This window comes from Gobio gobio (genome assembly GCF_949357685.1).
Source record: "Gobio gobio genome assembly, chromosome: 13".
Classification (NCBI taxonomy): Eukaryota; Metazoa; Chordata; class Actinopteri; order Cypriniformes; family Gobionidae; genus Gobio; species Gobio gobio.
In genome coordinates this window covers 3,843,476-3,856,595 of record NC_137106.1, presented here as the reverse complement: position 1 = coordinate 3,856,595, position 13,120 = coordinate 3,843,476, and positions in this window count along the sequence as shown.

Genomic DNA, 13,120 nt, shown 5'->3' with positions numbered 1-13,120 from the left:
CAAATCATCTCAACTCAAGATGAGACCATTGGGACTCAAAAGACTCAAACGGGTTTCAGGAGACTAAACATTAGTTATGAAACTGCATCCTTTAGTTCTGTGTGTGGTCTGACACAGACGGAGAGGAAGAACATGACAGGAGATATTCAATTCAAATACAAATACAAATGCAATTCAGATGGACATATTTTTGGACTAACACATGCATGCATTGAACAAAGTTTACAAAAAGAGTTTATTAAAAAGAATTATAAAAAAAAAAAAAAATTATATATATATAGGATTTTAAGGACTTTTACACGGCACCCCTGCTCTCGTCACACGGCACCCCGGTTGGGAAACTGCATTAGACTCCCCCTGGAATTGCCTCATCGACACGGCATCCTCAATAAACCTGTCTCCGGCCTGACGGCTCCGATCGTTCGAATATTCCTATAATCTAAATTAACCATATAAACAAAATTTCTGATCTAATTATTGATCTAAAGCCCACATTGTCACTGTATGATAATTGAAATGAGCTGATGACATCACCGTTTTCTCCAGAACGGCTGTACGGCTGAATCAAATTCTGTTGCATTATTTTCCTGTTTAACACTGTGAAGCTGCTTTGAGACAATCTGCATTGTTAAAAGCGCTATATAAATAAAGTTGACTTGACTTGACTAAATTAAAGCATTAAAGAGAAGCTAACTCTGCCCAAAAACGTTAGTTTCATGCTTTTATCAAGATGGCTGCGGCTACTGTCATGACGTTTGCATTTTTCAGTCAGATGTTTGAGGTCTCTTACTCCCGTTGTTGTCCACAAATCTTCAGTATCGACACAAAATAGGGCATTGCTAACATCACATCCAGCCTCTTACTACCAGCCGGCACATCGTATGAGTAAACTATTTTATTTTTATTTCATTTTTGTATGAATGTATATTTCTGGAATTTTGATGGGGGCCCTCTATTGACAAGCCGCCACTGCCATACTCGAAAGTCCAAAAAAGGACTTAAAAGTCAAAAGTCATGTTTAGCATGGGAATCCAAGTCTTTAAAGGGTTAGTTCACCCAAAAATGAAAATTCTGTCATTAATTACTCACCCTCATGTCGTTGGACACCCGTAAGACCTCCGTTCATATTCGGAACACAAATGAAGATATTTTAGTTGAAAGCTGATGGCTGAGAAAGGCTTCACACAGGCCTCCATTGGCATTCAGTACATTGACACTTCCAAGATCCATGAAAGGCACTTAAAACGTCGTTACAAAGTCTATCTCACCACAGTGGCTCTACAATAATCATACAATGCGACGACAATAGTTTTTGTGCGCAAAAAAAAATCAAAATAACACCTTTATCCAACTTGTTCTTGTCTTCCGTGTGCGCCTCCACGACGCATGCGCGAGAATATGACGTAGCGCCGGCGTTCGGGAATCGATGAAATACACACTTAAGCTCCATTTTGAGCACTACGCCGAGACCTAAAGCACGATCAATGTAGAATCCAACAGCTTAGACACGCGCGTCTTCCTCTGCTCGTAAACAAATCGCTTCTGGGTCATATGTCCGAACGCCGGATCTGCGTCATATTCTCGCGCATGCGTCGTGGAGGCGCACACGGAAGACAAGAACAAGTTGGATAAAGGTGTTATTTTGATTTTTTTTTGCGCACAAAAACTATTGTCGTCGCATTGTATGATTATTGTAGAGCCACTGTGGTGAGATAGACTTTGTAACGACGTTTTAGTGCCTTTCATGGATCTTGGAAGTGTCAATGTACTGAATGCCAATGGAGGCCTATCTGAAGCCTTTCTCAGCATCAGCTTTACACTAAAATATCTTCATTTGTGTTCCGAATATGAACGGAGGTCTTACGGGTGTCCAACGACATGAGGGTGAGTAATTAATGACAGAATTTTCATTTTTGGGTGAACTAACCCTTTAATAGTGTAAAAACACTCAGAATGCATGAAATAGCATTACATCCCCCTTTAAGACCAACCCAATAAAGTAATTTATTAATGTTACATACCCAAAAGTAGTAACGAACATTTGGAAGCGCTAAACCCCCTTAAGATTTGGGAAGCTGGAGAACTGATTTCCTGATGCGAGCCGGCTTGTTATTCCAAAGGAATCTGTTCAATTGCTGATATAAATGAGTGGAAAAGGATTTGCTAATGCAGACTGGAACATGCTGACAAAGATACTTTGGCAGGATAACCATTTTAATAAGGTTCGCACAACGGACATTTAGTGTATAAACATTCAAGACATGTCTTGAAAACGTATGTTTTGTAACAAACATATGTCAGTTTTATGTTTACTGTTGATGGGTCTATAGACATTCATCGACATTTTAGGCTCAGTGCACAAAATATAAGAAGGCCTGGATGTCCTTTTTGCAGCTGCACATTAAAGCATTTCTTGTGTTTAGTGGATTATTCTCTAAATAGATTTCAGAAGCTTTGTTTTGGTACTGCAGAGCAGAAGATCTTTGTTTCTCTTAAGCAAAGAAAACAGGAAACCGCAGAGCGCGAATCTTACAAGTCCAAAACTCTTTTTTTGTTATTACCGACCGTCATGCCAAAACATGTTCCTGGAGTTCTACCAACTTCCTGTGTGTCCTGCAGTGACTTCCTGTCCGTATCTCTGGGTTATTTTAATAAGGGAGGGTCACTATCGCCGTAGATCAGGTGAAAGATTGGTGTCCTCGGACAGCCTGGAGGAAGCGGTTTAGAGCCAGTGCAAAGGTCGTTTCCGGACTTTCACACCACCGCTTCTTTTGTTTGGGATTTATTTTTAACACATGTTTATTTTTATTGAATGCTTGAGAAAGATGGACAACATTTGCTCAAAGAAATTATCCAGGCTATTGTGATTACTGTCATCCAATTTGAACAGACTAAGCAGAATCTGGACGATGCCGTGTAAATAATCAAATAAAGACTAGAAAATAAAAAAAGAGACCAAATTAAAGCCTATATTGCCTGTCAACAATATGGAGATTGTATTGGCTCAGAATCAGGAATGCCAGCTTTCTGTTTTAAATGTTCTCTCCTGAACTGAGAGGAAAACCTGTTTCACACATTCTGAGGAAGGAAAAGAGTCGCACTTACCTGCGTTGACTGATTTATGCACTGCATGTACAGTTATAAAAGGCACACCCTTAAAAATAGGGGTTATTATTAGCGCTGAAACCCTATTTTAATTGTTCGAATTTCAAAGAATCAGTCCCTAAAAGGGATCGGGCAGACCAAACCGTAAGTCGTAGAGACTTGAAACTTTGTGGGATGGTAATACTTACACCATCTACAATGCCACCAAAGCTTGCCTAAATCAGCCTGACGGGGGCGCTACAGCGGTGAAAAGTACGAAATCGCTCATAACTCCTAAACCGCTATGCTGCGTTTACACCAAACGCAAAATCGTGTCTAGTTGGACGCTTGAACATTTTAAATCCATTCACGCATCCGCAGAGAATTGGACGCGTGTGTAAATCGAGCGTTTGAAGTGAAATAGACGCGCGTTCAAGGCGCTCCAGGAGAAATATGTCATAAAACACCACTCTGCCTCTTTACATTTTCATTAAATATATATATTAAACATTAATAGCCACTCAAATGTGGTCCAGGCAACGCCTACATTATCTTCACTGCATGTGTATTTAAATATCCTAAAGAATAAAGTTATGAAACTTCTCTTTGCCCTCAGTCAAAACGATTTGGCCGACAACAAATGATGATTTATGAGAGCAAAGATGGGCCGTTAGATCCACACAAGATGAATTATATCTGATGTTTAACCACCACAGAGACATCAGAGCCAGCGGCAGAAGGACTGGCCGAGGAAAGGCTGATCTCACTGGGTTAATGAGCAGGGCCGTGCAGAGAGTTCTTCAGAGGCAGGGGCTCAAATGTAAAAAAGGGGCAATATGTAAATATATATATTTTAGGGGTGTAACGGTACACAAAACTGATGGTTCGGTACGTACCTCGGTTTTGAAGTCACGGTTCGGTACGGATTCGGTACAGCAGTTTTACAAAATTGCTTTTTATTCAACAGTGGTTTAATGAAAAAAAAAATTTTGTCTGTCCTTAAAGGAATTCAGTTATAACTAAAAGTTTCTTAAAGATAATGCTGTAAACTATATAGGGAGCCCTTACATATTGCTATTAAAGATTAACAACAGAGCCCAAACTATTAGCCTAAATTAATTTGCTATTTATTTTTAGATATAATAATCAACACTCATAAGCTTCACATAAGGCAGTTTTTGCATTAATATCTAAATCTAATTATTATAATTTTTTCTCCAACTCGTTGTTGAAATATAATAATTTGCTCGGTGTAATTTTCATGACAGGTTTATTTAAACATACATTAAATAAAACAAGACATCACTAACAGGCTAAGTGGTAGGCCTATATAATGAATATATATAGGCTAATATAACGAATAGGCTAATATAGTGCATGTATTCAGTGAAAGAGTTAATCTCTCTAGTGAACTCACAGCTGAGGACACTGAATGACTTCTGAGGTAAACGTGATTCTACATGACATTGTTTACAAGCTGTTTTATTGTCTTTTCGCGGTTGAAACACCGATGGAGCGATTACACAACATATGATACGTTTCAGTAAGTTGTAATGTATCCTCAACATACCTTTAGATATTAATTTCTTTAGGAAGAGATGATCGCGTTCACCCGCGCTGCCGCTTGAAGTTGAACTGATACGCGTCAATCTGTCACGTCACATAATAGAGCGTTAAAATGGCATTTATCGTTTGAATTTCGTGATAAAATGGACTGAATACTTAATATGTTCGTGTGGGAACTCGGATTGAAGTGTGTTCCGTGCTTTAAACAAGCCGACTGTGAACTGTTATAGATTACATTCATAACCGTTCGGTACACGCGCGCACCGAACCGAAAGCCCGAAACGTTAGTTCGTCTGTCCATGTAATTTTCAACTGATTTATGAATAAGAACAGAAAATTACCGCTCCACTTCACATGCCCAATGGAATTTGAACTTGCTTTGCCAGATTGGTTGGTGTATATACATGACAAACGGGCATTGGTGAATTGTGTAATACTTTAAAATGTATAATATATAGATTTGTAATTCAACACATTAGCTCTGATTATGGATGAAAAAAAATATTGGTGCTTCCGAACAGAGGAAAATCAGCAGCAATCAATCAAAACGCACGCAACCCATAGCAACGGCAACGCCTCAACAGAAATTGTCCGACTTTTGAGCCGTTCGTTACTATTGTATACATTGTCATCAATGTCATGTTATAATAATCACATTTATTTCGTTTTATTGACCACGATATTATCATTGATGTGTCTGAGAGGGGCACTTTTGATTCATTTTGAAAAAGGGCAGGGGCTCGAGCACCCAAAGCAATGTTCAACTCCACACACACCAGATCACATGTTCAACTCCACACACGCCAGATCACATGTTCAACTCCACACACGCCAGATCACATGTTCAACTCCACACACGCCAGATCACATGTTCAACTCCACACACACCAGATCACATGTTCAACTCCACACACGCCAGATCACATGTTCAACTCCACACACGCCAGATCACATGTTCAACTCCACACACACACCAGATCACGTTCAACTCCACACACACCAGATCACGTTCAACTCCACACACACCAGATCACATGTTCAACTCCACACACGCCAGATCACATGTTCAACTCCACACACACACCAGATCACGTTCAACTCCACACACACCAGATCACATGTTCAACTCCACACACACCAGATCACATGTTCAACTCCACACACACCAGATCACATGTTCAACTCCACACACACCAGATCACATGTTCAACTCCACACACACCAGATCACATGTTCAACTGCACACACACCAGATCACATGTTCAACTCCACACACACCAGATCACATGTTCAACTCCACACACGCCAGATCACATGTTCAACTCCACACACGCCAGATCACATGTTCAACTCCACACACACACCAGATCACGTTCAACTCCACACACACCAGATCACGTTCAACTCCACACACACCAGATCACATGTTCAACTCCACACACGCCAGATCACATGTTCAACTCCACACACACACCAGATCACGTTCAACTCCACACACACCAGATCACATGTTCAACTCCACACACACCAGATCACATGTTCAACTCCACACACACCAGATCACATGTTCAACTCCACACACACCAGATCACATGTTCAACTCCACACACACCAGATTTTTTTTTTTTTTAATGGGCGCTCTCTGAAATCTCTGAAAAATGACATTTTGTGACACAATAACACTAGTATTTTTAAATGATGCAGGGTTTTTCATCATGTCACTTCACCACGTGACAACAGTAAGCAGGTTCCTAATTGGTTAACGCGGTGCGAATTGACGCCAAAGTTAAACATTTTCAACTCGGGCGTCAGACGCAAATTCACTTCAAACGTGTGAATGCACAAAAAGCACCACTTACGCAAAACCCTCAATTTGCGTCAAATTCGCGAACTGGACGTGCGAATGAGGCGGAATCGCGTCCATCGCGCCGCAGGACCTCCAGACACGCGTCGCGCCTTTCCATTAACATTGAAATCACTCCCTCCTGACAAACCTACTTTTCCAACTAGTCCTAGGTTTTTCGCTTGATCAAAACCAAACCAGTGCAGAAATATTCTCTGGAGTCTGATTGTCAATATTGATCAAAAAGAGTCTAAATTTAGATTCACGTCCACAACGGGATGCCTGTAACGTACAACTCAGGGTTGAGAATCCAAATGCAGCTTTAATGAAGGGTAGTCCACAATCGAAATCAAAACAGGCAGCAGGTCATACACAGGCAAGCAGTCCAAACAGACAAAAAAGACAAGAGAGACAGGCAAAAGGGGAATCCACGGAACAGGCAAGAAATCCAAAACCAGAGACATGAAATCAGGGAAAACGCTCAGAAATGCAGTTTACAACAAACAAGACTTCGCAATGAATGAATGAGATAACCAGGCTTATATAGGGTGAGGTAAACAGGGTAATGAGACACAGGTGGATGTAATCAATGAGTGCCGATGAGTCCAGGCAAAGGATTATGGGAGATGTAGTTTGTGATGGAATGACAGTCCGGGGTGGTTGGTAATCAGGGGACTCTCACTGGTGATTGTGACAACACCAAACTCCCTTGGCCATTTTTACTATCGACTTTCCCTCTTGATAATGAGATAATTTCACCAAACTTGGTACATCTGTATACGGCCTCGGTCTGTGGTCGCGTATACACGACTGGCCACTTGGTGGCGCTATGAAATGAAAAAAAAGGAAAGTGACTACAGCTATGCAACAATCAGTCCGATTGACTTGAAAATTGGCAAGTGTTGTCTTTGTCCAAGGTGCCGTGATTGTCTATGAGGACATTCACATATCTCTGAAAACACAGCCTCCGTTGGCCAATGAACTTCGAGCGGCTGTCAGGCAATCCGATCGGATGAAACCTGCTGGAACTGTTTGACTCACGGCTCTAGAGGTCTGTGAGAAATTAGAAAGAAATCGCCTTCGTGTTTTTCACATGCGTAAAGGATTGTATATCACATGATTTTTCGCACATGCCCACAACATTCATACCATATGAAGAACTCCTCATTCTGAGCAACTTTGCCTCTAGGACCGCCGCTGTCAATCGAATCAGATATTATTTAAAAAAAACTAATTTCGCGAACTAGTCCTAGATTTTTGTCTCAACCTCGATAACTGTTAAAAAGCTGCAAACGTTCTTTTCCATTTATGATCGAGATGGTTACAGGCTTGCTAAATAAAACAATACCTTTTTATGCATGTGCTTAAAGGCCTTAAAGCGCTGGAACCCTGTTAATCGCTGCTTGCAGCTATATTTATTACTTATTTTTGTTATTTTTATAAGTTTTGTGAGCACTTTCTTTATTAATTTCTGCAAAGGCTAATTGTTGCGCGCCTTTTATGTGCACAATATTGTAAAGTTGTAAATAAAACAAAGATTATTGGAGTACATCTTACAAGAAATTACTATTTCAGTCCTTCTAATTCAAAATTTCTTTCTTAATTCAGTTACTTGCCATTTCTTTGTATTTGTTTGTGAAATTTACTTGCAATTTCCGATTTAAAATTATTTTGGTGCACATTTAGATATTAGATATTAATATTAGATTGCTCTAGTCTAGGGGCCGTTTACACAACATGTTTTCAACTAAAAACTGTTTTTTAATGTGTTTTGGTCGCTTATTTACACGACACTGCTGTTTTGGAGGTCTGAAAACGCAAACTTTTGAAAATGGGATCCAAAGTGCAAGTTTTTGAAAACGATACCGTTATTCTCTCCGCGTAAACTACAAAAACGTGTCTTTACAAACTAATATCGCCATCTACTGGCCTGGCAGCAGAGTGCAGCGTTTTTAGCGACTGTTCGTGGATCATTGTCTTCTGTACGTGAAACTTTTCAAAAACGCAAACATTTTTGTACATCGTTTTCATACCCTAGTTGAACATTTTTGCCTCAGTGTGTTGTACTATAAAACTAGAACAGTAAAACATCACTTTGGTTGTTTAAATGGAGAAAGTTTTTATTTTCCTGTAATTAGCAGTCTGTTTGCTGTAAGACTGTGAAGGAGGAACGTGCTGTATCTCATGCATCTGAAACTCTTCCATGACAACTTCATTACTTTATGTTCCTCAAGAGAGAACAAAGATAGAGCTGCGATTCAGTGCCAAATCACGTCAGACATGACATATATTATAAAAAGACTGGGGCTCTTTTCAAAAGAGCAGATATTATGTGCATGTCATGAATATCCCTTTATTCCTTTATGCACTGGAATAATAGCGTGCTATGGAAAACACTCATTGCTGGTCTATATTACTCAAGACTTTTATTTTATTTGGAGAAGGAATCAGTTTCCATGCTTCTTAAATGAGCATTCATTTTATATGATGACCGCTTTTGGGAATCTTTGTGTTTCTGTTTGTGTTTATGAACATCACTCCAGTGTGTTCAGTTTACAATGAGGAAAGAAACAGACTCAAAACAGGACAGACTTTATGTGAGAGTTAGAATACAGACAGAAAGCATCACTTTAACGACTTCTTTTACATGCACCCTCAATGCAATTATAATGAGATTTAGGCGATATTGTAATTAAACTTTACCTCATTTAAACAAAGAAAATTGATGCTCATAATCTAAGTAAAACATAAGGTATGCCAATTTTAATCACAATAGGCATGTAAACACTTTAATCGCATCTCTGATCTAAGTGCGCATGTGTTTTTTTAGTGTGCTGAAGAAATTGAGTTCATGTTGTCAACATCAATTTATTGCAATGTATTGATGGTCGAAACATCAAAATGGAGACATTTAAGGCATTTCACCTGAAAAATGACTAGTCGGATAACAAAGAACCGGCCAGTAACACACGGGGCCCTATTTTAACGATCTGAAACGCAAGTGTCAAAGCGCGAAGCGCAAGTAACTTTGTGGGCGGGTCTCGGCGCTGTTGCTATTTTCCCGGCGGGATAAATGGCTCTTGCACCCGGCGCAAATCTAAAATGGGTTGGTCTGAAGTAGCTTCATTATTCATAGGTGTGGTTTGGGCGTAACGTGAATAAACCAATCCGAGCGTCATCCAACATTCCCTTTAAAAGCAGGTGCGCAAGTTCCATTATGGATTGCTATTTTTATGGCGTATTTACCAGGCGCACGCCAGGAGCGGTTCACAGCCGAGGAGACTGATGTTCTTGTAAGAGCAGTGAAAGACAGAGAAGTGAAGTTGTAATGTTGTACATTATGGTAAAGGTGATTTCACAGTCTTTTTTTTTTTCAGTCTTTCAGTTTTTTCAGTTTTTCAGTCGATTTTTTTTCCTGGTTCTTGACGGACAAACCAATTTGTCAGATGTCCTTATATACATATATGTCTTGCCACTATTGGGCAAACAGGTCTTATCCTTAATTATTACAATTAGCCTGAATCATTTGTAAGCTAGATTTATGCCTATTTTTTAGGCACACCACAATGATTTCCGTTATCTCATGTGTTAATATTTTTTTAGTGTAACAATTTATGATTTGCAAAAATAACTGTTGCATCTGTGTAGATTACATGAGCAAAGTGTATGCGCGTTGTGCACGTTATACATTATCGTCAAGCATGCGCCCTTAAAATAGCATAATGAACAACGCGCAACTGACTTTAGACTAGTTTTTTTCTGGTCAGTGGCGCAATTGTTTAATGGAACAGCAAAATAGCACCAGGGATTGTTTGCGCCGGAACACGCCTCCTTTTTTGCGCTGAACCGCCCAGGGAGCGCAAGTTCATTCACTAGTTTAGCGACGTGCTTCTGTGGAGGGAAAAGCGCGCTTTGCGCGGGTGCAAAATAGGAATGACACATGCGTCGGTGTACAAAGTCAATTGCGCTGGGTGCAAGATAGGGCCCACGGACTGTATGTTAGTTATGTGAATAATGGCGGTAAAATTACCCAGAATTCTTAGCGAATATGAAAATGACATGTGAGAGGTTTACTTGTGTCATGTAAACGTCTTACTGCGATTAATGCTGCCTTCACGTGCTATCGGAATTATCATAAATACAAGTTTCCAGGTTGTAAATTGGACATGGACACAAGTCTGGGAAGTTTGGGGATAATAGTGATACATAAGTTGCATGTATTTGACCAAAACTCCAGAATTGTCAGAAAGCTGACTATCTAGATATTGTGGTTAAACTATATAGTAGGATGTATGATTGACAATTATTGGGTCATGGTGTTAAAATAACAATTTTACAAGAAACATGTAAGTATGAACCTGGTGGCATCAATGATTCCTTCCACAACAAAGCTCTTGCACGTGACAAACTCGTAATTACGACTTCAGAAGTGGGAAGTAGGACATTTCCAATGGCATATGAAGGCAGTGTGAGTGCTTCATCTAATTATTGAAAATAATGACATTATTGATGCACATGTAAACATAGTCTCTAGGTATGTTTCCTTCCTAAGTTTCACATTTAACTTATGTGCAAAATTGGAATATTGCAAAAAACTATTGCAAATAAAGAAGTGTTTCCATCCCATGTGTTCATAATCAACACTTCCTGGGAAATTGCCGCAAAATATCAGAAATAAAACCGTAAGATGCTCAATCGGGCTGTTTCTCCCTCCATCATAAACGAGTGTCATCTCAGAGTGTCAGAAGAAACACAATAAACATACACACACTCACACACACACACACACACACACACACACACACACACACACACACACACTCACACACACACACACACACACACACACACAATAAACGCTGTCATGTTCTCTTGCGTTGGGATGCTGGTGTTTGGGAACACACTCTCACTCTCACATACACACACACACACACACACACACACACACACACACACACACACACACACACACACACAATAAACACTGTCATGTTCTCTTGCGTTGGGATGCTGGTGTTTGGGAACACACTCTCACTCTCTCACACACACACACACACAATAAACACTGTCATGTTCTCTTGCGTTTGGATGCTGGTGTTTGGGAACACACTCTCACACACACACACACACACACACACACACACAATAAACACTGTAATGTTCTCTTGCGTTGTGATGCAGGTGTTTGGGAACACACTCACACTCACACACACACACACACACACACACACACACACACACACACACACACACACACACACACACACACACAATAAATACTGTCATGTTCTCTTGCGTTGGGATGCTGGTGTTTGGGAACACACTCACACTCACACACACACACACACACACACACACACACACACACACACACACACACACACACACACACACACACACACACACACACACACACACACACACACACACAATAAACACTGTCATGTTCTCTTGCGTTTGGATGCTGGTGTTTGGGAACACACTCATACACACTCACACACACACACACACACACACACACACACACACACACACACACACACACACACACACACACACACACACACACACACACACACACACACACACACACACACACACACACACACACACACAATAAACACTGTCATGTTCTCTTGCGTTTGGATGCTGATGTTTGGGAACACACTCACACTCACACACACACACACACACACACACACACACACACACACACACACACACACACACACACACACACACACACACACACACACACACACACAATAAACACTGTCATGTTCTCTTGCGTTGGGATGCTGGTGTTTGGGAACACACTCATACACACACACACACACACACACACACACACACACACACACACACACAATAAACACTGTCATGTTCTCTTGCGTTGGGATGCTGGTGTTTGGGAACACACTCATACACACTCACACACACACACACACACACACACACACACACACACACACACACACACACACACACACACACACACACACACAATAAACACTGTCATGTTCTCTTGCGTTTGGATGCTGATGTTTGGGAACACACTCACACTCACACACACACACACACACACACACACACACACACACACATGTAGTGTTTTCATCTTTTATAGGGACTTTCCATAGGCGTAATGGTTTTTATACCGTACATACCGTATATTCTATCCCCCTACACTGCCCCTGCCCCTAAACCTACCCATCACAGGAGACATTCTGCAATTTTACATTTTCAAAAAACATCACTTAGTCTGATTTATAAGATGTTTTCCTCATGGGGACCTAAAAATGTCCCCACAAGGATGAGGATTTCGGATATTGCTATCTTTGTGGGGACATTTTGTCCCCATAACGTGATGATTACCAGTCCACACACACACACACACACACACACACACACACACACACACACACACACACACACAATAAACACTGTCATGTTCTCTTGCGTTGGGATGCTGGTGTTTGGGAACACACTCACACACACACACACACACACACACACACACACACACACAATAAACACTGTCATGTTCTCTTGCGTTGGGATGCTGGTGTTTGGGAACACACACTCACACACACACACACACACACACACATCGTGTGAGACGCTTCT